Source organism: Rhipicephalus sanguineus, chromosome 10 (assembly GCF_013339695.2).
Source record: "Rhipicephalus sanguineus isolate Rsan-2018 chromosome 10, BIME_Rsan_1.4, whole genome shotgun sequence".
NCBI lineage: Eukaryota > Metazoa > Arthropoda > Arachnida > Ixodida > Ixodidae > Rhipicephalus > Rhipicephalus sanguineus.
Genome location: NC_051185.1, coordinates 137,130,221 through 137,157,679, shown reverse-complemented (window position 1 = coordinate 137,157,679; position 27,459 = coordinate 137,130,221).

Sequence of the window (27,459 nt, the reverse complement as noted above, 5' to 3'; positions counted from 1 at the left end):
ATGAAATCATGAGACGCTTGTCATGTACAGCATGACTTACGTGCCACGCTCATGGTGCGCTGGCGGCCGTTCGCTAGCTTTCTGTACAGCAAAATTGGTATCGCGCGATGTGCTGTGACGAACACAAATAACAGGTGGTGACATGAAAATCCTGAGACGCTTGTCATGTACAGCATGACTTACGTGCCACGCTCATGGTGCGCTGGCGGCCGTTTCGCTAGCTTTCTGTACAGCAAAATTGGTATCGCGCGACGTGACTGTGACGAACACAAATAACAGGTGGTAACATGAAAATCATGAGACGCTGTCATGTACAGTATGACTTACGTGCCACGCTCATGGTGCGCTGGCGGCCGTTTCGCTAGCTAGATGTACACGAAAATTGGCATTGCGCGACGTGACTGTGTGACGAACACAAATAACACGAGTTAATATGAAAATCATGAGACGCTTGTCATGTTACAGCATGACTTACGTGCCACGCTCATGGTGCGCTGGGCGGCCGTTTCGCTAGCTTTCTGTACAGCAAAATTGGTATCGCGCGACGTGACTGTCACGAACACAATAACAGGTGGTAACATGAAAATCATGAGACGCTTGTCATGTACAGCATGACTTACGTGCCACGCTCATGTGTGCGCTGGCGGCCCTTTCGCTAGCTTTCTATACAGCAAAATTGGTATCGCGCGACGTGACTGTGTGAGGAACACCAATACCAGGTGGTAACATGAAAATCATGAGACGCTTGTCATGTACAGCGTGACTTACGTGCCACGCTCATGGTGCGCTGGCGGCCGTTTCGCTAGCTAGTTACACGAAAATGGGCATTGCGCGACGTGACTGTGTGACGAACACAAAAAACAGGAGTTAACATGAAAATCATGAGACGCTTGTCATGTACAGCATGACTTACGTGCCACGCTCATGGTGCGCTGGCGGCCGTTTCGCTAGCTAGATATACACGAAAATTGGTATGGCGCGACGTGACTGTGTGACGAACACAAATAACAGGAGTTAACATGAAAATCATGAGACGCTTGTCATGTACAGCATGACTTACGTGCCACGCTCATGGTGCGCTGGCGGCCGTTTCGCTAGCTAGATGTACACGAAAATTGGCATTGCGCGACGTGACTGTGTGACGAACACAAATAACAGGTGGTAACATGAAAATCATGAGACGCTTGTCATGTACAGCATGACTTACGTGCCACGCTCATGTGCGCTGGCGGCCGTTTCGCTAGCTAGTTATACACGAAAATTGGCATTGCGCGACGTGACTGTGTGACGAACACAAATACAGGTGGTAACATGAAAATCATGAGACGCTTGTCATGTACAGCATGACCTACGTGCCACGCTCATGGTGCGCTGGCGGCCGTTTCGCTAGCTTCTATACAGCAAAATTGGTATCGCGCGACGTGACTGTGTTACGAACACAAATACAGGTGGTAACATGAAATCATGAGACGCTTGTCATGTACAGCGTGACTTACGTGCCACGCTCATGGTGCGCTGGCGGCCGTTTCGCTAGCTAGATGATACACGAAAATTGGCATCGCGCGACGTGACTGTGTGACGAACACAAAATACAGGTGGTAACATGAAAATCATGAGACGCTTGTCATGTACAGCATAACTTACGTGCCACGCTCATGGTGCGCTGGCGGCCGTTTCGCTAGCTAGATATACACAAAATTGGCATTAGCTCGACGTGACTATGTGACGAACACAAATAACAGGAGTTAACATGAAAATCATGAGACGCTTGTCATGTACAGCATGACTTACTGTGCCACGCTCATGGTGCGCTGGCGGCCGTTTCGCTAGCTTTCTATACAGCAAAATTGGTATCGCGCGACGTGACTGTATGACGAACACAAATAACAGGTGGTAACATGAAAATCATGAGACACTTGTCATGTACAGCATGACTTACGTGCCACGCTCATGGTGCGCTGGCGGCCGTTTCGCTAGCTTTCTATACAGCAAAATTGGGTATCGCGCGACGTGACTGTGTGACGAACTACAAATACAAGGTGGTAACATGAAAATCATGAGACGCTTGTCATGTACAGCGCGACTTACGTGCCACGCTCATGGTGCGCTGGCGGCCGTTTCGCTAGCTAGATGTACAGCAAAATTGGCATTGCGCGACGTGACTGTGTGACGAACACAAATAACAGGTGTAACATGAAAATCATGAGACGCTTGTCATGTACAGCATGACTTACGTGCCACGCTCATGGTGCGCTGGCGGCCGTTCGCTAGCTTTCTGTACAGCAAAATGGTATCGCGCGACGTGACTGTGACGAACACAAATAACAGGTGGTGACATGAAAATCATGAGACGCTTGTCATGTACAGCATGACTACGTGCCACGCTCATGGTGCGCTGGCGCCGTTTCGCTAGCTTCTGTACAGCAAAATTGGTATCGCGCGACGGGACTGTGACGAACACAAATAACAGGTGGTAACATGAAAATCATGAGACGCTTGTCATGTACAGTATGACTTACGTGCCACGCTCATGGTGCGCTGGCGGCCGTTTCGCTAGCTAGATGTACACGAAAATTGGCATGGCGCGACGTGACTGTGTGACGAACACAAATAACACGAGTTAATATGAAAATCATGAGACGCTTGTCATGTACAGCATGACTTACGTGCCACGCTCATGGTGCGCTGGCGGCTGTTTCGCTAGCTTTCTGTACAGCAAAATTGGTATCGCGCGACGTGACTGTCACGAACACAAATAACAGGTGGTAACATGAAAATCATGAGACGCTTGTCATGTACAGCATGACTTACGTGCCACGCTCATGGTGCGCTGGCGGCCGTTTCGCTAGCTAGATGTACACGAAAATTGGTATCGCGCGACGTGACTGTGTGACGAACACAAATACCAGGTGGTAACATGAAAATCATGAGACGCTTGTCATGTACAGCGTGACTTACGTGCCACGCTCATGGTGCGCTGGCGGCCGTTTCGCTAGCTAGATGTACACGAAAATTGGCATTGCGCGACGTGACTGTGTGACGAACACAAATAACAGGAGTTAACATGAAAATCATGAGACGCTTGTCATGTACAGCATGACTTACGTGCCACGCTCATGGTGCGCTGGCGGCCGTTTCGCTAGCTAGATATACACGAAAATTGGTATTGCGCGACGTGACTGTGTGACGAACACAAATAACAGGAGTTAACATGAAAATCATGAGGACGCTTGTCATGTACAGCATGACTTACGTGCCACGCTCATGGTGCGCTGGCGGCCGTTTCGCTAGCTATATTTACACGAAAATTGGCATTGCGCGACGTGACTGTGTGACGAACACAAATAACAGGTGGTAACATGAAAAATCATGAGACGCTTGTCATGTACAGCAGGACTTACGTTGCCACGCTCATGTGCGCTGGCGGCCGTTTCGCTAGCTAGATATACACGAAAATTGGCATTGCGCGACGTGACTGTGTGACGAACACAAATAACAGGAGTTAACATGAAAATCATTAGACGCTTGTCATGTACAGCATGACTTACGTGCCATGCTCATGGTGCGCTGGCGGGCCGTTTCGCTAGCTTTTATACAGCAAAATTGGTATCACGCGACGTGACTGTGTGACGAACCACAAACAACAGGAGTTAACATGAAATCATGAGACGCTTTTCATGTACAGCATGACTTACGTGCCACGCTCATGTGCGCTGGCGGCCGTTCGCTAGCTTTCATACAGCAAAATTGGTATCGCGCGACGTGACAGTATGACGAACACAAATAACAGGAGTTAACATGGAAAATCATGAGACGCTTGTCATGTACAGCATGACTTACGTGCCACGCTCATGGTGCGCTGGCGGCCGTTTCGCTAGCTAGATATTGCCGCGCGTATGTGCCAGTAGCGTCGACAATGAAGCAGCGCGAGGACACTGGCCCCCAGTGCAAGGACGAAGAAGACGTTGTTGTCATTTCAGCTACTGATAAAGCGTATTTGTTGGTCGTTCTCCTTTTGATCGTCGATCCCGCGTCGTTACACTGGTGGAGGTGCGGGGTAAGCTTCATGCTTGGCACGCCTTCGCGGAGCCGACGATCGAGCCCGGAATCACCACCGCGCGTCGAAACACCGGTCCACCGTTCAGTCGCCGTCGGCTAGGCCTGGCGCCCGAGCTCAAGTCCCCTGCCAGAAGGTTCCAGCAATCGTCCTTCAACCACCATGGCCACTGCAGCTCCATCGCACGTGACACTGCAGAATCCTATGATTCCTGAGTGTTTCATGGTGAAGCCTATGAAGACGCCCACGATTGGCTGGACCAGTTCGAACGCTGTGCGAAATACAATCAATGGACCACCTCAGACGACAAGCTTTCGAACGTCTATTTCTACCTCAAGGACAATGCTCAGACGTGGTACATAAACCGGGAGAGGAGTTTGGCTACGTGGGACGACTTCCGCACCCAGCTGCTCGACACTTTTACCAGTGTCGACAGGAGGGAGAATGCGCAACGTCTCCTGGAATCTCGCATCCAGAAACCGAACGAGAGCGTTGCTATGTTCGCTGAAGACATGGCCCGTCTTTTCCGTAGGGCAGACCCTGAGATGCCAGAAGAAAGGAAGTTGCGGTATCTCATGCGAGGAGTGAAAGAGCAGTTGTTTGCCGGGCTTGTCAGAAATCCACCGACAACAGTCGCTGAATTCACTAAAGAGGGCACAGCGATCGAACGGGCCTTACAGCAGCGATACCGCCAGCATGAACACATGATCAACTCGGTAGCGAGTACCTCAGCCATGACTTTGAGTCACGACAAGCCTCTGCGTGAAGTCATCCGGGAGATTCTGCGAGAGGAGCTTCGGCAGCTCGGTTTGATTCCACCAACAGAACCGACGCCGGCATTATCTCTTGTCGCTGATGTCGTCCGGGAAGAGGTCCGTCAAGCTCTTTCTTCGCCAGGATATGGTGATGTACAACGGCATCTTACTTACGCTGATGCTGTCCGATGTCCAGTCATCGCACCTCCGATGCCGCCGACTCCGACTAGGCCACCGCCTACCCTGCAAACGCAGCCTATCTCATCGCCACCAACCTTGCCGATATCGCCGACACGCGGAATGCCGGTACGGTCGACACCCGAACGCCACAACGTGGTTCAACGGAGAATCCCCACTGAACTACCAGCGCCGGAAAACCGATTTGTGGCGTACCGCTGACCGTCGACCGGTGTGCTTTCATTGTGGCGAAGCAGGGCACGTCTATCGAGTTTGCCGTTATCGCGAGGCTCAATACTCGAGATTTCCTCCCCACCCCGATTACGCTACGCATGATGGTCGGCGCACGCACAACGACGCTCCTCTGAGTCTTCCACCGCAAAATCTCACCACGCCCCGATCACGTTCTCCATCTCCTGCACGGTATAGTTCACCGAATCGTCGCAGTTTTGCCGACGTCACCAGAGGCAGGTCCCCTAGCCCGCGACGGGGAAACTAGACGCAGTGACCTCCGGGGGTGGGGTTGCCAATCGTCGAAATTCCGAACAGCCCCCACTACAGACGAACGCCAACTCAAAGACACCGACGCCGAAGACTGCGATTACAACGACGACTACGGCGACTGCGACGAATACGACGAATACGACACCTGCCGATGTAAGCGAAGTGGTCAGCGCTGACCTTGTCATTCACATTGACGGCCATCAAGTGACGGCTCTTGTTGACACTGGCTCCCACTTTTCGATCATCAGCCTACAACTAGCCGACAGATTAAGGAAAGTAAAGACACCATGGCACGGGCCCAATATCAGAACTGCCGGAGGTCAGTTGATGACACCTGTTGGAAAGTGCACGGCCCGACTCATCATCGCGGGTTCAACCTTCGTCGCCACCCTTGTGATTCTTCGTGAATGCTGTAAAGAGCTCATATTAGGAATGGATTTCTTGCGCGAATACGGGGCTGTGATTAACATCCGCGACAAGAGCGTAACATTTGCTTCACACTCGGGCACTGCTAACGATGAGGAAAACCAGCGACCTCGTTTGCGTATCGCCGGTGACGACGTTATACTACTGCCACGCAGTTGCTCCCTTGTACCCGTGCGCTGCGACAGCCTGCAGAGCGCCACTGGCGTCGCTGAACACATCAGTGAGCTAACATTCACTTGCGGCATTTCTATTGCCAGGGCCGTCATCAATATCAGCGATGGATGCGCTGAACTCTTGTTGACGAATTTCAGCAAGGAACGCCGACACATCGTTAGTGGCACTGCCATTGCCTATTTCGATGAACTTGCGCAAATCGAAGATTGCCATCTGGCGGAGAAGGTGGCACCGTCTACTATCAATACACCGGCACCTGTTGACGTTAGCCCGACATTATCGGCCATCGAGCGAGACCGCCTTCTTGCGCTGATCCACAAGTTTCACGGCTGCTTCTCATCCACTTCCAGAGTTGGTCAAACACCGCTCACGAAACACTGCATCATCACAGACTCCGATGCCCGACCCATCCGGCAAAATCCCTATCGCGTTGCCCCAAAGGAGCGTGAGGCAATTCAAAACAGGTGAAAACGATGCTGGAAGATGGCGTCATTCGGCCATCTAACAGTCCTTGGGCATCGCCTGTAGTACTAGTGAAAAAGAAGGACGGCAGCTTGCGTTTCTGCGTCGACTACAGGAAGCTCAACCAGATCACAAAGAAGGATGTTTATCCTCTGCCGCGTATTGATGATTCCCTGGATAGACTACGAAACGCCCGTTACTTTTCGTCAATGGATTTAAAAAGCGGCTACTGGCAAATTGAGGTGGATGAGAGAGACCGTGAAAAGACCGCCTTTGTCACGCCCGACGGACTTTATGAATTTCAGGTGCTTCCCTTCGGTTTGTGTTCGGCGCCAGCAACGTTTCAGCGTCTAATGGACACTGTGCTATCGGGACTTAAGTGGCAAACCTGCCTGGTGTACCTCGATGACGTGATTGTCTTTTCTGCAACGTTCGAGGAGCACTTAAGAAGACTGGAAACAGTTTTTGACGCAATAAGCTCGGCCGGTCTGACATTGAAACCCGAAAAATGCCACTTTGGCTTTCACGAACTTCAATTCCTAGGTCACGTCGTCAGCAGCCAAGGAATCCGGCCCGATCCGGATAAAGTTGCTGCCGTGGCGAATTTCCCGACCCCATCGGACAAAAAATCAGTGCGACGTTTTTTGGGACTTGTGCGTATTACCGGCGATTTATTGCGAATTTTTCGCGCATCGCATGGCCATTGACCCAGCTTACCAGGGAAGATATCCGATTCGCATGGGGCAAAGACCAGCAACGGGCATTTGACGAGCTTCGCCAACGCATGCAAACGCCTCCCGTGCTCGCCCACTTCGATGAAGACGCGCCAACGATATTGCACACAGACGCTAGTAATGTGGGCCTTGGAGCAGTACTCGTACAGTGGCAGGACGACAGCGAAAAGGTGATCGCTTACGCCAGTAGGACGCTGTCCCGAACAGAAGCCAACTACACTACGACCGAGAAAGAATGCCTCGCAATGGTATGGGCAGTCCTCAAATTTCGCCCGTATTTGTACGGTCGCTCGTTCACCGTTATCAGCGATCACCATTCGCTCTGCTGGTTAATTAATTTGAAAGATCCATCCGGCCGTCTCGCACGCTGGAGTCTTCGGCTCCAAGAGTTCGACTTCACTGTTGCCTACAAATCGGGAAGACGACACGCCGATGCCGACTGTCTTTCTCGGTCTCCCGTTGAAACAGCAGACCAAGACGACGACGACACGGCCTTTTTGGGAGTCGTGGACACTGCCGCTTTTTCACGACAGCAGCGGGACGACGCTGAACTGCTGCCGCTCATTCATTACCTTGAAGGACGAACCAATAGCGTGCCAAAATTATTTGCAAGGGGGCTGGCGTCGTACTGCTTGCGCAACGACGTTCTTTACAAAAAGAACTTTTCACCTCGTGGCAGCAGCTACTTACTCGTCGTTCCCTCATCGCTCCGACGTGAGGTCCTGCACGCCTGCCACAACGAGCCAACCGCTGGTCACTTGGGCTACACTCGGACATTGGCAAGGATTAGGCAGAACTATTTCTGGCCGAAACTTGCCACGGTCGTGAAAACTTACGTGCAGACATGTCTAGATTGCCAGCGCCGCAAGCCGCCATCCATCAAGCCAGCCGGCCTGTTGCAACCTATTCATGTGCCGACGACGCCATTTGCACAAATCGACATGGATTTTCTGGGCCCCTTCCCCACGTCTACTGCTGGAAATAGATGGATAATCGTCGCCACCGATTACCTCACCCGATACGCCGAGACAGGAGCTCTGCGACGGGCAACAGCGGCTGAAGTGGCGCGATTTTTTATCGAAGCCATCGTTTAAGGCACGGTGCTCCCGCAGTTATTATCACTGACAGAGGTACCGCGTTCATGGCCGAGTTTTGGACACCGTTCTGCGACTAAGTGGTACCGCCCACAGGAAGACAACGGCGTATCATCCACAGACCAACGGGTTAACCGAACGTCTCAACAGGACCCTGGCTGACATGATAAGCATGTACGTAGATGTAGAGCACAAGAACTGGGACGACATCCTACCCTACGTCACATTCGCGTGTAACACGGCTCGTCAGGAGACCACTCGGAAGACACCCTTCAGTCTCGTTTACGGCCGTGAAGTTACAACTACGTTAGACGTGATGCTCCCTCATGAAAATGATGGCACAGAGACGGCGCTGAAGAATTTACGCAGCGAGCAGAAGAAGCTCGGCAACTTGCCCGGTTGCGAATCACCGAACAACAGGACTATGACGCCAGGCACTACAATCTCCGGCACAGACCCGTCACATACAACGTGGGCGACAAAGTGTGGGTTTGGACACCTATTCGTCGTCGTGGGCTCTCTGAAAAGCTGCTTCGGAGATACTTCGGGCCTTACGAAGTCCTCCGACGCATCAGTGACGTCAATTACGAGGTTGTTCCGGGCGGCCTTCAGTGTTCCAAGCGCCGAAGACATTCACCAGAAATCGTCCACGTGCTTCGGATGAAGCCATACTTTCAGTGACTAACTGCGCAGTGTTTTTTACCCTGTTTTCTGGGCTTTCATCATCGGGACGATGTTTTTTTTTAAGGGGGAATAATGCCGCGCGTATGTGCCAGTAGCGTCGACAATGAAGCAGCGCGAGGACACTGGCCCCAGTGCAAGGACGAAGAAGACGTTGTTGTCATTTCAGCTACTGATAAAGCGTATTTGTTGGTCGTTCTCCTTTAGATCGTCGATCCCGCGTCGTTACAATATACACGAAAATTGGCATTGCGCGACGTGACTTTTTGACGAACACAAATAACAGGAGTTAACATGAAAATCATGAGATGCTTGTCATGTACAGCATGACTTACGTGCCACGCTCATGGTGCGCTGGCGGCCGTTTCGCTAGCTAGATTTGCACGAAAATTGGTATCGCGCGACATGACAGTATGACGAACACAAATAACAGGTGGTAACATGAAAATCATGAGACGCTTGTCATGTACAGCGTGACTTACGTGCCACGCTCACGGTGCGCTGGCGGACGTTTCGCTAGCTAGATATACACGAAAATTGGCATTGCGCGACGTGACTGTGTGACGAACACAAATAACAGGAGTTAACATGAAAATCATGAGACGCTTGTCATGTACAGCATGACTTACGTGCCACGCTCATGGTGCGCTGGCGGCCGTTTCGCTAGCTAGATATACACGAAAATTGGCATTGCGCGACGTGACTGTGTGACGAACACAAATAACAGGAGTTAACATGAAAATCATGAGACGCTTGTCATGTACAGCATGACTTACGTGCCACGCTCATGGTGCGCTGGCGGCCGTTTCGCTAGCTTTCTATACAGCAAAATTGGTATCGCGCGACGTGACAGTATGACGAACACAAATAACAGGAGTTAACATGAAAATCATGAGACGCTTGTCATGTACAGCATGACTTACGTGCCACGCTCATGGTGCGCTGGCGGCCGTTTCGCTAGCTTTCTATACAGCAAAATTGGTATCGCGCGACGTGACAGTATGTCGAACACAAATAACAGGAGTTAACATGAAAATCATGAGACGCTTGTCATATACAGCATGACTTACGTGCCACGCTCATGGTGCGCTGGCGGCCGTTTCGCTAGCTTTTTATACAGCAAAATTGGTATCGCGCGACGTGACTGTGTGACGAACACAAATAACAGGAGTTAACATGAAAATCATGAGACGCTTGTCATGTACAGCATGACTTACGTGCCACGCTCATGGTGCGCTGGCGGCCGTTTCGCTAGCTTTTTATATAGCAAAATTGGTATCGCGCGACGTGACTGTATGACGAACACAAACAATAGGTGGTAACATGAAAATCATGAGACGCTTGTCATGTACAGAATGACTTACGTGGCACGCTCATGGTGCGCTCGCCGCCGTTTCGCTAGCTTTATATGACCAAAATTGGTATTGCGCGACATGGCTATGTGACGAACATAAATAACAGGGGTAATACGAAAGTTACGACATGCATGTCATGTAGGCTATGATTTAGACGCCACGCTCATGGTGCACTCGCGGCCGTTTTGTTAACTGGATATATACCTAAATTGATATGGCATGACAGGAGTGCATGACGAACATAAATAGCAGGTCACGCATCCTATATACGTAGCACAATATATGTTTCATTAGCATGGCATATACCAGATTGTACACGCATGCATGTATGACAATCTTGCGATATATGGCGATCTAGATGTCGCGACATGAATGACTTCATTAGCCTCAACGACAAACAAGACGATGCATGCAGCTCATTTGCTGGCTGCTTCGCATTACATCGATTCCCACTTTGCGTGGGATCTGCCGATTTTTTTCTTTGCGAGTGAGAATTTATGGACACAACATTGCACTGCAGCACCTATTGGTATAATTGGACACTCGGGCCGTACAGCAGAATATGCAGCAGGCACTTTGCAGGAAATGCCAAGAGGCGCACCCAGCATACAATCCATCGATATTTCCTGGGCGCTATAGGTTCACAGAGGTGGAAAGCGTTTTTTCATTCAGCGGCCGTAGCAGTGCAATTGCTGGTATCGCCAGTATCAAGCTGCCGCTGAGTTCGCTGCCACGTTAGCCCGAGGCTGATACGCTGTGATTGTTTAGTGAGCGAGGCGGCCCGCGTTACAAGTGCGCAGTTTCGCTCAACGGGCTCGTCACCTCCGTTGTCTTTCCCCAGCTCATGCATTTTATGTTGTCGCGTTCGCCTGAGGATACACGAGGTCTGGCGAAAAGAAGCACACGCGCTAACGCTACGTTCTCTGACAGCTGCTAACAATTTGACGTCTTTGGAAGCAAACGGGAAAGAAAACGCCTCGAGCGAAGCACCAAAGCACGGCGCAGTGGCTTGGCGCCGCCTGCGTTGTCTGCTCCCTTATGCCGCCAAATCTGCTGTCGTGGCCGCTTTGGCGCTGGGGGCAGCGCGCGACTGCGGCTCCTAACGTGTGCGCGGTGTCCGACGCCGCCACATGCAGTACCAATCCGGTGACCGTGTTTGGGACTGGACGCCGATACGCCGACGTGGGCTCAGTGAAAAAATTCTTCGGCGATACTTTGGGCCATACGAGGTGCTTCGACGTGTCGGCGCTCTTGACTACGAGGTCATCTTGGACAGCATCACGAACTCCCAGCGACGCCGCGCACGACCTGAAGTCGTCCATGTCGAGCGCCTTAAGCCGTTTTTTGCGCGTTAGCGAACCTGGGGACTCTACTTTTTCCTTTGTTATTTTCATTTTTGTGTATGCACTTTACAATGCGAAGCATTGCTTAGCGAACCTCAGGTACTTTGGGCGTTTCTATCTATCTATCTATCTAGCCGCCTACGTCTGGGCGCTCTCCTGGTTGTCTCCATAACTTCTAAGGTACCAAAATTGGCATAGCAGGGGATCAGTGTATGACGAACACGATTGACTGGTCATGGCATGAATAACGCAAAATACCTGTCGCGTACGTCATAGAACCCTTTCTCTCATTCACGTATGGCACATACCCGCATACCAGAGCTCATGTTATGCGGGTCTGTGCCACAGGTGATACAAAGCCTCAACCAGCACATAAACTGCGAACACACACATTGTCACGCAAGGAAAGGGATAATAATAATAATTGTTGGGGTTTTATGTCCCAAAACCACGATATGATAACGAGAAAAGTCGTATCGAGGGCACCGGAATTTCTATCATCTGGTATTCTTTAACGTGCACCGAGATCGCACAGTTCACGGGCATCTAGCATTTTGCATCTATCGAAATGCGACCGCCGCGGCCGGGATCGAACCCGCGACCTACGGGTCAGCAGCCGAGCGCCGTAACCGCTACACCACCGTGGCGGACACAAAGAAAGTGAGGAAGCTGAAGACACAACAGCCCTCGAAGACGCTCAACTACCATGCACTCATTCACGTGGTCCGCAACGTGGACCACGTTGCGGACCACGTGAATGGACCATTTTGCGATTACGCAAAAAGGACAACGTGGACCATTTTGCGATTACGCAAAAAAGGGGGTCAATGCTTCCTACAATAAATCTTCCGAGCGAACAAGGCCTCTCATAATTACCGGTGACTTCAACATTGATTTATCAAGACCCAACAACGCCTGGTCCTTATACTGCGTGAAAGCCGGCTTGAATGTAGACATTGCATCAATAGACCTCGATGCCACGTGCAGGACAGGAGGCGTCATATATCATTTCATCGTAAGAGACATCCAGGATTCCCACCAGCTGTGCTATACCTTGCACTTCACTACACTTAGGCCCCTCGTAGCCGCGATTACGGACGGATCCGATTAACAAGCCCGGTTTAGCTGCTGGTGCTCACTGTCAAGGTGATGATTTCCTTGTTCATGAACTTCGAGAACCCCTTCTACACATACACACGGATTCGTGAAACGCGCGTGCATTCTCTGTCATAACGGGCAAGTATAAGCATAACAACTGTAACGCAACTGTCATAGCTGCATCTGTGACTGTAACGTACGTGCAGTGCGCCTGCGCGTGCCATTCAGCTGTGTGTATATCCAGAGGAACTTTCCTGAATGAAGCTTAGTTGCGAGTAACGCCTGTTCTGTGCATTTTTGTTTGTTCTTTGTGTTGTACGGATTCGCGCTATCCAGTATTGAAGGATATAAGCACTACATATCAGCTTACAGCGTCTGGTGTTGGTAACACCCATCTTGCTGTTGGCATCGTTACGCAACTGTAAACAACTGGTTATATAATACATATGCGACTCTTCAGCATATATGAGTGTGTTTATACCACTTCCACATTTCTCCAAGTACAAGCCACAAAGTATGGCTGTTTCTTGCGCGAGGAAATAACGAGGGAAGAGGTCCAGGGGAGCGCAAACTTTTGGCTGTTTATTCAAGAGACAGTGCAACCAAATATATAGGCACAGACATGCGCAGCAAACTAGGCACACAGCGAGCGCATACCACCCTAATCACAACCTGTGATCTATGAACTTGCGCTCTGCCTGCGATAGAGACAATGAAGTGTCACTGTTACACATGGTACCTCGTGCTTTGATATGAAATGCCTCCAACAACTCTCGAGCCGTGGTGTCCCCGCTTCTACCCAGAATCTGAATCTTATTCAAGCACGGCTCACACTTATGTGAAGTGCAGTGGGTCGGCAAATGTGCCCCATCTTTACCTTTTAGTGAAAGCTCGTGTTCCCGCGCACGCTCATTCACGCACCTTCCCGTCTGGCCGACATACGTCTTGCCACAGGATAGCGGAAATTCATAAACAACACCGGTGGCACATTTTGTGTACGACTTGGCGTGCTTCTTGCCGCAAACACCTTTCCTGCTCCCATCAGATAGGATACGTGGGCATAGCTGAGACAGCTTCCGCGGCGCAGAAAAGACAATTGGCACGCCATGTCTGTTAGCAACCTCCTTTAGGTTGTGTGCCACCCGGTGCATATACGGTACGACCTCAGGTCTCACCGTTCTCTGCTCTTGCTCTATCCCAGAACCGTGGTGTTCACTCTTGAACTTCTGGAGGAGCGACTCGGCGACGGCGATGAGGAGCGTGCGAGGGAAACCAGCCAAGGTCAAGCGATCCAATTGGATTTCAAAACCCTTGTTCATGACGTGTGAGCACGACCTTGGAAGTGCAGACTCTAGGCAATGTTTAGCTATACCCCTTTTCACAGTTTTGGAATGCGCCGACTCATATGGCAGCAATTCTTTTGTAGACCTAGGCGAATAAAGCCAACAGGCGTGACACATCTGCAGGGTAATGTTCAAGTCTAAAAACTGCAAAGAGCCACGAACCAGCTACTCCTGTCTAAACACCAATCCCTTCACATTGTTAACAATGGGCTGATATGCAGCGGTTGTTAGTTGCTTTAAAAGAATCAGAAAATCGTCAACGTACCTAAAAACTTTCACAACCTCCCCCCCCCCCCCCCCCAATAAAATGCTGGTGCAAGGCACGGTCAGTAGAACATAAAAACAAATTGCACAACACAGGAGCGACACAACAGCCTATGCATTATTTCCTTGCGCAAAAACAGCCATACTTTGTGGCTTGTACTTGGACATGAACCGACTAGCCCAGCAACGTGTACTTCTATTCCACATTTCTCTAGCGTCATTCCGTAAACTTTCGCTCAACATGAAAAATTATGCCACTGTCAACATCCCGCGCATGCTTCGCATAAAATTGACTCCCACGGTACGTGGGCGCTCCCGAATATTTCTCCCTTCTATGTTCTGCCACAAGCATTGGGACGATGCTTTTTCAGAGGGGGACAATGCGACGCCCGCTTCTTGTTTTATTTGATGTATGCGGTTTTCACCAGCAATGAAGGTTAGCAGCGCTCGGCGCTGACCGCGCGGCAGTGTTCGAGAAGCTTGGCGATTGCATTAGATCACTCTGTTAAGCTTGCGCGCAGGCCGCGAACAGCCCAGATTATTCCAGAGCTTGCGCGACCACCAGTGATAAGACTGGAAAGTTCGATGCGCGATGTTTAAAAGACGGCGCATCACATCCATGAGCAGTTTTATCGACGGCCGACTCCCTGTTCGCCGTTATGCGTGTACAGCGTGTACTGCTGTAGCTTGAGTTTTCATTTCCCGGCCACATGGTCGGCCAAATAAAGAGTTTGATGATGATATATGTTGTTCAATGGCGCACGGGCCATTGATGGCCAAAGAGCGCCAGGAAATGGTGTAGGATGGGAACAATGATGATGTTTAGTGGCTGTATAAGGGCCTAAGATTCTGCGCACTAAAGGTGCGTAAAACATATATGTATTAAAATCATGAAAGTGTAGTGAAGCGTGCATGGTGAAGATAAGTTCTAGGTGATGGTGACGCTAAAATATAGAAGTGTTGTATTAGCACGGATGCCTCGTCAGCGCCCTTGGTCCCAAGGACCTGGAGGCAGGTGCTCTCTTTTGATGTAGCATCCGCAGCAGCAGCCACCCTTAGGAGGCCGTGCTACCGATCACCTGCGTAGATTACATGAAAAGTATGTACGTCCTTTACAAATACATTCAATGCATCATATTTAAAAAGAGGTTCTCTACCTATGAACATCGCTGGATGAAGGGGTATGTGTTGCTTGAACGCCATTGGAAGGTGTTTTTTTTCTGTAAGCGTCTAGCTCAGAGCATTCAAGGAGTATGTGATGTACGGTAAGTGAATGGCCACATCTGTCACAGCTGGGTGGGTCGCCACCGGACAAAAGGTGTGTGTGTGTGCTGTGTGTGTGTCCTATTCTAAGCCGACAGAGAGTGACCTCTGTGCGGCGTGTTTTTGATGTAAGTGGCACGTTACCGATGTATGGTTTGATCAGCTGTAACTTGTTATGCGTTTGTAGATCCCATAACTTCTGCCAGTAAGCCCCGAGCTTTTTCCGTATGTTTGGTTTTAGGTCCATCACGGGGACAGCAATTGAAGAGTTGGCAGCGGTTACGTTGGTTGACGTGGCCAGCTGGTCAGCCAACACATTTCCTTCAATGTCACGGTGCCCTGGCACCCAGCACACGACGATATGTTGCTTGGACGCGTACGCCGCGCAGAGTATTGAGTAGAGGGACATAATTACAGGATTTCTATGTTTTTTCATATTTTTCAAAGCTTTCACGACACTCAAGGAGTCAGTGTATATAACTACCCTTGGTGTATTCAATTCTTTAATGCGTTTAACGGCTACGAATAACGCGTAAGCCTCGGCTGTGAAAATGCTTGTGCTAGTGGGTAGAACGCCGGCATCTGAGAAAGATGGGCCAACTGCTGCATATGACACGCCAGCATGGGACTTGGATGCATCAGTATAATATTCTGGGCAGTTATATTTATGTTGTAGCTCTAGGAAATACATCCGAATATGTATAAGAGGGGCGTGCTTTGTGACAGCTACGAAGGATGTGTCACACATATCCAGCTTTCAGGATGGATGGATGGATGCTGTGAGCGTCCCCTTTAAAACGGGGCGGTGACATGTCTGCCACCAGGCTCGAAGAAAAAAAAAAGCTTCCTTGTTTCATGTTGGCCTAATACCTTATCTACATTGATTAAATCTATGTTATTATACCAAAAAATAAAAATTTCACGGTCCATCTCTCTGCCTCTTAAGGCAGAATGACCTTATTTTTCCCCCATCATTTATTTTTGTTCTTTATCTCTACTTTTCTGCCACCAACACTCTAACCGTCTCTTACTTATTTCTATCGCGGACGTGTGCAGCTTTCCATTGTTGTACCTAAAACCCAAGGCTTCATGTAGACTCGTGCCCACACGTATACCTGGGTGAATATCGCCACATTCAATCAGTACTGTTCCATCGTTTCCTTAGTTCCCCCGCAGCATGTACATTGTTCTTCTTCGTTACTGAATCTCGCTTTATAACTACGCGTTCTAAGGCAGCCCGACCTTGCTTCAAACAGTAAAGCGCTTCCCCTTGAATTATCATAAAACCTTTCCCTCCTTATTTCGTTTTTTCCCTTTCGGTAGTTACTCAGGGCCGGCTTCTTTTCCATCGCTGCCATCCAATAAGTCCTCTCCGCCTCTCTGACCTTCCGCTTAATGCTCCTTGTTGCCATATCGCCTGCACTGCTAGCCGTATATTTACTGGTGAGTCTCCTAGTTCTTTTTCTCCACTGCGTGTCAACGCTTTTTCTATACAAATACCTGAAAACCTTCTCTGCCCATCTACTGTTCTTCATTTTCCTCAGCCTCTCTTCGAATCTCATTTTGCTCTGAGCTTCCCTCACTTCAAAGCCCGTCCATCCCATATCACCCTTTACAGCCTCATTTGTCGTCTTCCCGTGAGCGCCCAACGCGAGGCGGCCCACCGTCCTTTGATTTACATCCATTCCTGATTGTACCTCTGACTTCATGCACACTACTGAGTTCCCAAATGTAAGCCCCGGGACCATCACAACCTTCCACAGCCCTCGAAGCACCTCGTACCTATTGTATCCCTATAAAGCTCTGTGCTTCATAATTGCCGCATTCCTCTTTCCCTTTGCTACCGATGCTTTCTCTTGTACCTCCATATATCTCTCCCCCTCATTTACCCATACTCCGAGGTACTTGTACTCGCGTACCCTCGGTATTTTTTGGCCCTGTATAAAGACCACATGGTCTTCGTGATCATTGAATACCATCAATCCACATTTTGTTGCACTAAATCCTAGTCCTAGAGCCTCACATTCCCTTCCGCATATATCTGCCAGTCGCTGTATATCATCTTGACTGTCCGCAAATAAGACAATATCATCAGCATAAAATAGACCTGGAAGCTTCTGCTCAACCATCGTGCCGACCTGCTTGTGTGACAAATTAAATCCAATGTTGCTACCTTCTAGCGCTTTTTCCATCCTCACCATGTACAGCATGAATAACAGCGGGGACAAAGGACATCCCTGTCTCAGCCCCTTGCTAATTTCAACGCTGTCCTTGCTACTTATTCCTTCCCATTCTATACAAACTGTATTTTCTCGGTACATTTCCCTCAAAAGCTGTATACAGTCGTCACCTATGCCCACTTCTTTCAGTATATCCCACAAAATTTCCTGATTAACGTTGTCATACGCCCCGGTAATATCTAGATAAGCTACGTATAAGGGCCTGTTTTCTATTTTCGATATTTCTATGCACTGGGTAAGAACAAACAGATTATCGTCTAACCGCCTGTCAATTCGAAATCCATTCTGTAGTTCTCCCAAAATATCATTTTGTTCTACCCACGCTTCTATTTTTAATTTTACTGCCTGCATCGCCAACCTGTATAGCACCGATGTAATGGTTAGCGGTCTATACGAGCGAATGTTATCCTTTTCTCCCTTGCCTTTATAGATTAAGTTCATTCTACTTTTTCGCCAGCTGTCTGGTATTTCCCTCTCCTGCAAGCACTTTTCTACGGCTTTCAGCAGTGCTTCTTTAGTTTTATGTCCGAGTTCGTTAATGAGGCTGACGGGAACCCCATCTAAGCCCGGAGTAGTGCGCTTAGGAATTTTTCCTTCGGCCTTCTTCCAATTGAAATTCTCTAGTACTACATCTTCGTCGGTTGCACTCCTTTGCGTACTTTTACTCACTGGGGGAATCCCCGGGGCGACCTTTTTAAACGAATCAGCTGTTATCGTTCGGATGTAACCTAGCGCTTCATACCCTTCCAATTGATTTCCTCCTTCATCTACCATATGTCGTTGCATTGTGACAGACTTCCTACCCAGCGCTTTTAGGTGGCTCCAAAATATCCTAGGCGCGGCCTTCTTCTTTTCGCGAATCTCTGTCATCCAGCGTTTCCAGGGACACTTTATGTCATCCAGGGACACTTTATGATCAGCGCTCCAAGCGGCCACTGCTGGAAGCTCGCCCGTTTTCAATGGGACAGGGTCAATTTTCGGCGATAAAAAATCGTAGAGGCGCAACTTCCAAAAGTTGCCAAGAAAGCACGTTCTAGAAGTTGTACTGTACCTCACAAATGCAGCACTTATGCCATCGGGGCGTTACATTTTGTTCCCATGACGAGTAAAGTTTAAACAATGGGATCCTATGGAAGCCACTGAAATTCCGCCTTGTTTTTCAGAAGAAAAACTAGCCGTCTGAACAAACTAGATTGAAACCTGCAAAGTTCCCAGATATCTAAGTAGTAGGAAGACACAGCTTTCATTTGAGCCTGCGATCATGGTTTGGCGTGAATAAAAACACGTTCCAAATTGAGGTTTTCTACAACGCGGTCGTGTCTTTGGCTTGCATCTTTCATCGTAGTATCTTGATAAGACCAATTTTATCACCGCTGGCTCGGCTGGCGTTGTGGCCGAATCGGTAAAGCAGTAGCATCATGTGTCGCGCGTGGACGTCGCGTAGAAGGTTCGAATCCGGGAAATATTTTTTTTTCTTTTTTTTACAGTATTGCTCCTGTTTACGTGGGGGTACAATGGGTTACGGTGCTAGGCTGGTGACCCGAAGGACACGGGTTTTATCCCGGTCGCAGCTCTAGCATTTTCGAAGGAGGTCAAAATGCCAGAAGCCCTTGTATTATCCGGAGCCTTCCACTACGGCGTGCCTCATAATGAAGCCGTTGTTTTGTACTAAATCAGACGCTGGGTCCGAGGTAGTTGGTATAGCGACATAATGAAAACGGTAAGCGCACGGTAAGACTGCAACAAGAAGATCGCACAAGAAGAACAAGCGCTCTGTGTGTGTCGTCATCATGTTCCAGTCTTACCGTGTGCTTACCGTTTTCATTATGCCTTTATTTTGGCACGATTTGATTGTTGGTACGCCGCGGCGGTCGCATTTCGATGGAGGCGAAATGGTAGAGGCCCGTGTACTTAGATTTAGGTGCACGTTAAAGAACACCAGATGGTCGAAATTTCCGGAGCCCTCCACTACGGCGTCTCTCATAATCATATCGTGGTTTTGGGACGGAAAACCCCAGATATTATTATAATTATTGTTGGTACATTCGACTGGTCGTTTCCGAGTGCTCCAGAGTGCTCTGGAGACGCGCGTCACGTTAAGCTGGTCGAAATCGAACGCTCCGACTACGTTCGGCCGGTTCTTTCAGAGCACCACGCTGCATCTCTGAGAGCTCTCACTTTGTACTCGGAGTCCGGACCGAGATCTGATCACGTGACTCCCGCGTCTCGTGTGTTTGCTACAGAAGAGGCGGTGACGCGTATCCTTTTCCAGCCTCCGACTGCTCTGGCGAGTGGCTGCAGATACCGCTCGGACTCAGTCGTGTGAGCACAAAATTTATGATAGCTTTAATGGCCAAGTTAGGCGTCTTTTAGGTGTATGTACGTTATCCTCACGATGCATAGCCACTGCTGCGGAACGTTTAAAGAAGTCCATTATGTTACGTTCGAGCGTGGTTGCCGAAAGCCATGGGAAGAAATCTGTCGTAGGTATTCCGTACATTCATTGCGTATCTGATAGGCTAACGAAAGTAGGCAGTAGATACGGCGTTAACGTAGTTTTTACGGCAGCCAATAAGCTAAGTAAGATATAATCGCCGCTATGCAGAGAAAGAATGAGCGAGTAAAAGACAAGGAATGACCGATATGAGAGGCAAAGCTCCTTAGGGCCTGGCCTTGTTGTTGTCCGCGTCCGACACGGTCCACGAAAGCGAAACCGACAAAAACCAAACATTTGTGAACCGCAACCGAAAAAAAGAAACATCTGTGAAAAAAAAAGTACTTGACAGCGCGCTGAAGTGAAAAAAAAAAGTATCTGTGAAAAAAAAAACAAAAAAAATCACGCCATATCCACGGCATGAATGATAAGTGGGCGAAGCTCATGAGGGGGAGATCATCGGTAAAACCGTAGGCAGAGACTGCTGCGCCGCGCGGTGCGAGAGCCGCTCCCACACAGAAACGACTCCTGCACTGCACGGAAGTGACGTCATGCGTTTTCCGGTTAGGCGCGCCGTTTGAATATGCCGCGAATTCGCCGAGTCGGCAAGCGAGTATGCCTCCTCATCGGCCTCCCGTCAGCCGGACTTGCTGCTGCTGCGCTGCTGGTGGTCCTATCTACAGGCCCTTTGATATTGGATGTTTGATGATCAGATGCAGCTGGCTGCATCGGTTTCGCCGGCATCCGCGTCAGGAATGTTGATTTGCACGGCTTATCAAGGCTCCGTTGACAGGACGTGGTCTCAGAACTGATTCACTGGGCGCCTAGATTTCGCGAATGGCTCGTGGTTTCGTACTATATCCTGATGAAAAGAAACGCGAACTCCGCAAAGCGTGGCTGTCGCCACAGTCGAACTTCAGCATGCTTTGAATATCGCTGGGTGAATCGGTGCTTTCGGTCGGCGTCACTGTAGCGCTAGAATATTGCTCCGGCTGGCGCTATCGCATTGCGTGTGTTTTCCGAGTGCAAGGCATGACTGGTAGATGATAACCACAACAAATAATGATGGACAAGTTTCCTGCCATCATTTTTTTAGCAGCTAGCAGTCACTGTTTCTGTTCGCTTCTTGTAGCCACGCCGAATATGCAACACGAAATCTTATGTCGCTCAGTGTACCGTTGGTACCGTCACCGCCTCACGAAGTAATCGGCAGACTAAGTCGCTTCAAAATACTGAAGTGTCGCCGTGATGCTCTAGGCTACACTGCACTCTAGGCGATCAGCACTTGATAAACGATGCCCAATGGCAACAGCCGACTGCGTTAGCCCACCTGCCTACAAAACAGTGCCGCACAGTTTGTCTACCTTGCTGAATAACACGGCCGGTGACAGCACAGCATTATTTACCTAGCAACGGATGAACGGCCGCTACGTGTTCGCACTTTGCGAAAAACCTGCAGTGCAGGAGCATTGGCCATCGGAGATCACAGGCTTAGTAAAAACACTTCGGCAGCCGCACTGGGATTTCTTGTGCGTCCAGACGTTCACACGAACTGTGCAACAACATTTATTTCATCGTCAACCTTACCCTTCGCGACAAGCAAAATGAGGTACTCGGTTGCAAGGACACTTTCACCCTCGACAACACCACGTTTTTACATCGCAAACTAGAAAATGCAGTACTTCCAACAGCAACGCAACAATCCGCAGATCATCAAACTCTGCCGCACATCGATTTTCTCGCGGCTGCTATGTTTGCCTGCTGTTACCTTTCGCAGAGCCCCCTGGATTTAAAGTGGTTGCGATATGTCATTAATCAAAAAATGTACATTAAATACGTCATCAAACACGTTTTATTTAATATTTTTGTAGGTTTGACACATTATAAAGTATTAATCTGTCCATTTAAGTTGTTTTAAGTTTACTTTAACGAGGTGACGTCACTTCCGTGTGGTGCAGGAGTCAGTTCTGTGTGGGATCGGCTCCTGCACCGCGCGGCGCACGAGACGCTGCCAAAACCGTAACCCTCCCGTGAAAGTTCGCCGATTACATCATTAAGAAAGACGTGAGACTGTGCGCGTATATACAAATCAACTTTTATTTTGTTCTTTTATTTTGTTCGTCTACTGTCTACAGCCACCTGCTCCATCCGGTGACTCGCTGCGAAAGAGAAAGCGCGTCAAGAGCGATTGCGTTTTATTGCATCAGTCACGTGCGAGTGACGTCCATGACGTCACTCACACTAGCGTCACCTGCTGAGTGAGTCATACAGCTAGGTGGTTACGAACCGGTCACAGAGGAAGGACAGACCCACGACGTAGTAAAGAAGAAAGAACACCACACAGGCGAACACGCACGAGTGTGTCAATCGTCAACGTCGTCTTCTTCATCTACTGCATACCAGGACACGCGCAGTAAAGAAGAAAGAATGCCACACAGGCGAACGCGCACGAGAGTCACTCGTCAACGTCGTCTTCTTCTGCTACTGCATACTAGAACTGCATACTAGCTCGTGAGAAGCGCGCGTTCTGGTATGCAGTAGAAGAAGATGACGTTGACGAGTGGTTACAAACCGGTCACAGAGGAAGTACAGACCCACGGCTTAAGGAGCTTCGCCCCTAAAAATACACGGGAGGGCGCTGCAGTGAAAATGGGTATATATAAGCACGTTCCACACATAATATTTCTGCCGTGGACCGCGAACGCGCGCTCGCCCGCGAAAGGCAACGTCGACGCGTACAGTGAGCTACCACCAGAGGGATCTGCATAGACCTTGTCATTGCCAACTGCAGGCTAGATCCGATTGAAGAACCATTGCCTCTGCATTTCACGGACCACAAAGCAGTAATGAAGGGAAAATGGAATCCACAACTCAACACGACATAACATTTATGACCAATAAACATTTTATATAACTGTACACACGCGTTGTCAGTCATTTACATGCGCGAGTGGGCAATGTACGGGAGATTCAGGGTTACCGAACGATCCCCAGTGCTTCGCCCACTCATCATCATTCACTTCGTGGATATGCGTGGATTTAGTTTTTTTGTTGTTTTTTTTTTGTTCAGTGAAACACGCCGAAAAATTCACTGATTGCCGTACAGGTGTGGTGTATAGACTATTTTACGGATGGGCTCGGTGCCGGCATATTGGGCTGTTAGCCTTGCCCTGTGGTATCTTGAACAAATAAACGAACTCTGCTGCGGCTGACGTACACACATGATAACGGTGGGGTTGGTACGTTCGACGTTTCTTGCTGCACCGTTCGACGTTTCTTGCTGATGACCATATTTCCAACGACCTACGAATGTGATCGCGACTATATCGGTGTACAGCGTGCATTGCTAGTACTTGGACTTCTCATTAGCTGGGCACAAATTCGCCCAATAAAGAATTTTCATATCTACCACCTTGTGTTTTGCGTACTTCACCATCACGACTAGGTGACAATGTTTCGGCAGTTGTTTGTAATGAGGATCATAAGATTGAACATATCTGTCGGGTGGAACATTTCTTCTTTAGTGTGGTTTATCAATTCTTTAGATGGGCTCCGACTGTATGAACTTGTTGTACCAGAGATGCTTTCAGGTGCTTCCAACTAACAAATCATTGAGGATGGTTTGATTACTTTGCCAAAGCATGTTAGCGCGTATGCTGCCGTGAGCGCGTGACCAAATTTTCTGCCTGCAGTAATGGGCATAATGCAAGCGAACAGATAGGAAAGGACAAGAAGTGCGCATGCTACTCGCCCCTATCGATAGCCAGGTTCCACCGACATGTTTTTCACGATGCAGCTCTCATCATTGAACGTCGCCGCACGTTCTCATAGAAGACACGTGACAATAATAACAGTAAAAGGCACCTTAAATTATCTTTGGCGTATTAGAATCTACATTATTAGGAGATGATATGTATTGGTGCACATTTATAAAGGACTCAGTGAAGCAAGAAATACTAAACCTACTTTACGGGGGCTTTAACGCGGTGCAAACATGGGTGACAAGCTATCCCCACAACTGTCAGCCTCAGCGGCGAAGGAAGGCAAAGGCACTGTTATACAAACCATGCATTCAGACGGAACAAAGCTCTCGCAAAATAAAACATGTATTGACCTTCGGCGACGAATCTGCCCAGAAACTCGGTTTAGCGAGAGCAGATGTATCTAGCGAAAAATGTTCGGGCAGGAAAAGGGAAGAGAAATCCACGAAATAAACTCCGGTTAATTGTATCCGCCACGTTGGTATAGTGGTTACGGTGCTCCGTTGCTGACCCGACAATTACGGTTTTGATTTTGGCCGCGGCGGTCGCATTTTGCTGGAGGTGAAATCATAGAGGCCCGTGCAGGCTCGTAGCCAGGTATATTTTCAGGGGCGAGGGAGGGCCCACTTGCTGAAAGCCTTGAAAAACACCACTTTGCTCTCACAATCATAAGAATTCCAGGAACGGGGGGGGGGCAGCCCCCTCCTTTCCCACTGCCTACTTTTCTGGGCCGTTGTATTGAGCTGTGGGAGGGCACATTAAAGAACACCACACGGTCGAAATTCGCGTCGCCCTCCTCTACGGCGTGCATGTAATCGTATCGTGGTTTTAGCACGCAAAACCCCAGGTAATAGTATTTTAGTTTATTAAAGAAATCACAAAATTTAGGTACTGTTTCTTGTTTCCTTGTGTACTTCGTTGGACGGAGCCGGTGAGCAGCAGATCCGTACACTCCAAGAAAACAGAGTGTGCGCGACTCCCGTCGGGGATTCCTGACTTGCCACGTATGTGACTCTATTCAAAGTGGCACGGTGACTCTCTTGTGGGTCACGCGACTCTCCAAAGAGTGTATGATGATCTCCAGAGAGAGTTGACGTTACCCTTTAAAAGAGGGCCATATACGTGGCAAGCCAAAATGGTCAAAAGACACATTTCTTTTTCTTAGAGTGTAGCGGTAGTACACGCGCGTGATCATTTGTGATATGAGCCGATTTGTACGTGCCGCGAGCCAACACCTTATAAATGCATTACTTTCCACTTGGAGTCATATATTACGCAACAGCGTGTTAGGTGACGGTAGCGAATCTCGGAGGCGGCGTGAGCAATTTCGATGGACGCAACATGCTAGAAGCCCGTAATGCAAGATAAAGAACATCACGGTGTCGAACTATCGGCGACCCTCCACTACAGCGTCACTCACACTCACATCGTGTTCTTAGGGCGTAAAACCGCAACAATTATTCTAATAAGTATCACCACCTTCTCGGTAGCCAGAGAAACCTAACTGGAAGTAAACAGCTTAAAAACACGGGGAAGGCAAGTGGCCAGACGCTGCAAACTAAGAAACTTAGGGCTCCATATTGCGAAATGCTGTCATTAGACTCTTAAATGAACGCCAACCCCTCGATATCTGCCATCGGCCGAGTTTTTCGCCCCAGCAACATAGTTGCGCCGCTTGCGCTGAGTCGCGCAAAACTGGGGCAGAGCAGAGCTTGTCGGCCCTCGGCTGGTCCTGGCTTGACTAGGCACAGATGAAATCAGAAGACCATACACGAAGTGTTCACGTGATCACATTGTAATTCACGAGTATTGGCTACGTGTCACTCGGGTTCCATTGGAAATTGCTTAAAAATCGCAGCACCAATTGACACGCCCACACACAAAGTGTTCACGTGATCACACTAATTCATGAGTATTGACTACGTACCGGGCGGGTTTCATTGGGGATCGCTTGGCAATCACAGCCCCAAGTACCCTAATGACCTCAATGAGCTTAATTGTCCTCACTTGATTATTCCAGGATTGGTCACATATAGCTTGCATCCCAAGTCAATCTCGCCCCAAATATAGTTGATTACTTTAATTAAATACATTTACTTGCATATTCAAGGCTTGGCCCCGATTAGCTTGCATGCCATGTCAACCTAAGCCTAATGAGCTAATTAGCTTATTTTTCAATAGTTAGGCTCGCTCTTAATTAGTGTTCATTAGACTAAGCTCGGCACATAGCGCGCTCGGCATGACTCTGCACAGGAAAATTCCAGTTTGGCTGAATTAAGATTTATTAAGCTGTGATTTCATTTGCTTAGTTATGTGAAACTAATTAAGTTTTAACATGCTCAACATAGCTTAATAAGGCTTGTCAACGGTTACATTGCCTTAACTAGGTACAGCTATTCTTAATTTTGCTTGACGTGGCCGCGCCGATGCGACCACAACGCGGTGTCTGCGCCGCAAACCGGACAAGCGGTGGCCATTGCACACCTGCTGTTAAAAAAAAGGGAATAAATGAACCCGTCTGGCTGTACTTTCGATACCTCCGGTATTGTAGGGCGCCGTTTTCTTATTCTGCAGCGTTAACCGAGTCGTTGCCAAAGAAACGGGAAATGACTAGCCATATTAACGTTACAACTCGCCGGTCTTATCTTCGTCACCGACGCAACGGAGAACGGCGGCAGACCAAGCCAAGAGGTGATGCTGTATGTTCTGAACTCTTTTTCTTTTGTTTCTTTCCTTTCTTTCTCGCCACGACGCAACTCTTGACTTCGCGCGAGATTCAAAAAGATAAAAGCCATGCGGCACATGGTGGAAGACACGCGAACTAAACGGCGATGTCCGAGAAAGCTGGATCTGAGTCTATAAGCTGCCACTGCCATGGCGGGAGCTGCATAGCGGGGGGAATGGGGTGATATTCAAGCAGTGGAAGATTTGGTTCTTCAGCTAGCTCTCTAACACGCAGTGAGAAAGGGCGTGCCACTGTGGGCCGATTGCGAAAAAGTTGAGAGCTGGACAGTTTGTTGATGGTGGAATATGCGGGCTGCTCACTGTTCGCGCTCACTTTAAGAAAATACATAAAAGAAGAATACGTTCTCTGCAGATGGAGTGACCACTCGTCCGATTCTACATAAAGGCTCTCAACTGGGCTTGTTCTAAATGCGCCTGTGGACAGGCGGATGCCTAGATGATGAACTGGGTCCAAAATTTTCAGAGCACTTGGCGTGGCAGAGTGATAGACTATCGCCCCCTAGTCGAGGCGTGAGCGTACAAGGCTTTTATACAGATTCATGAGGCATT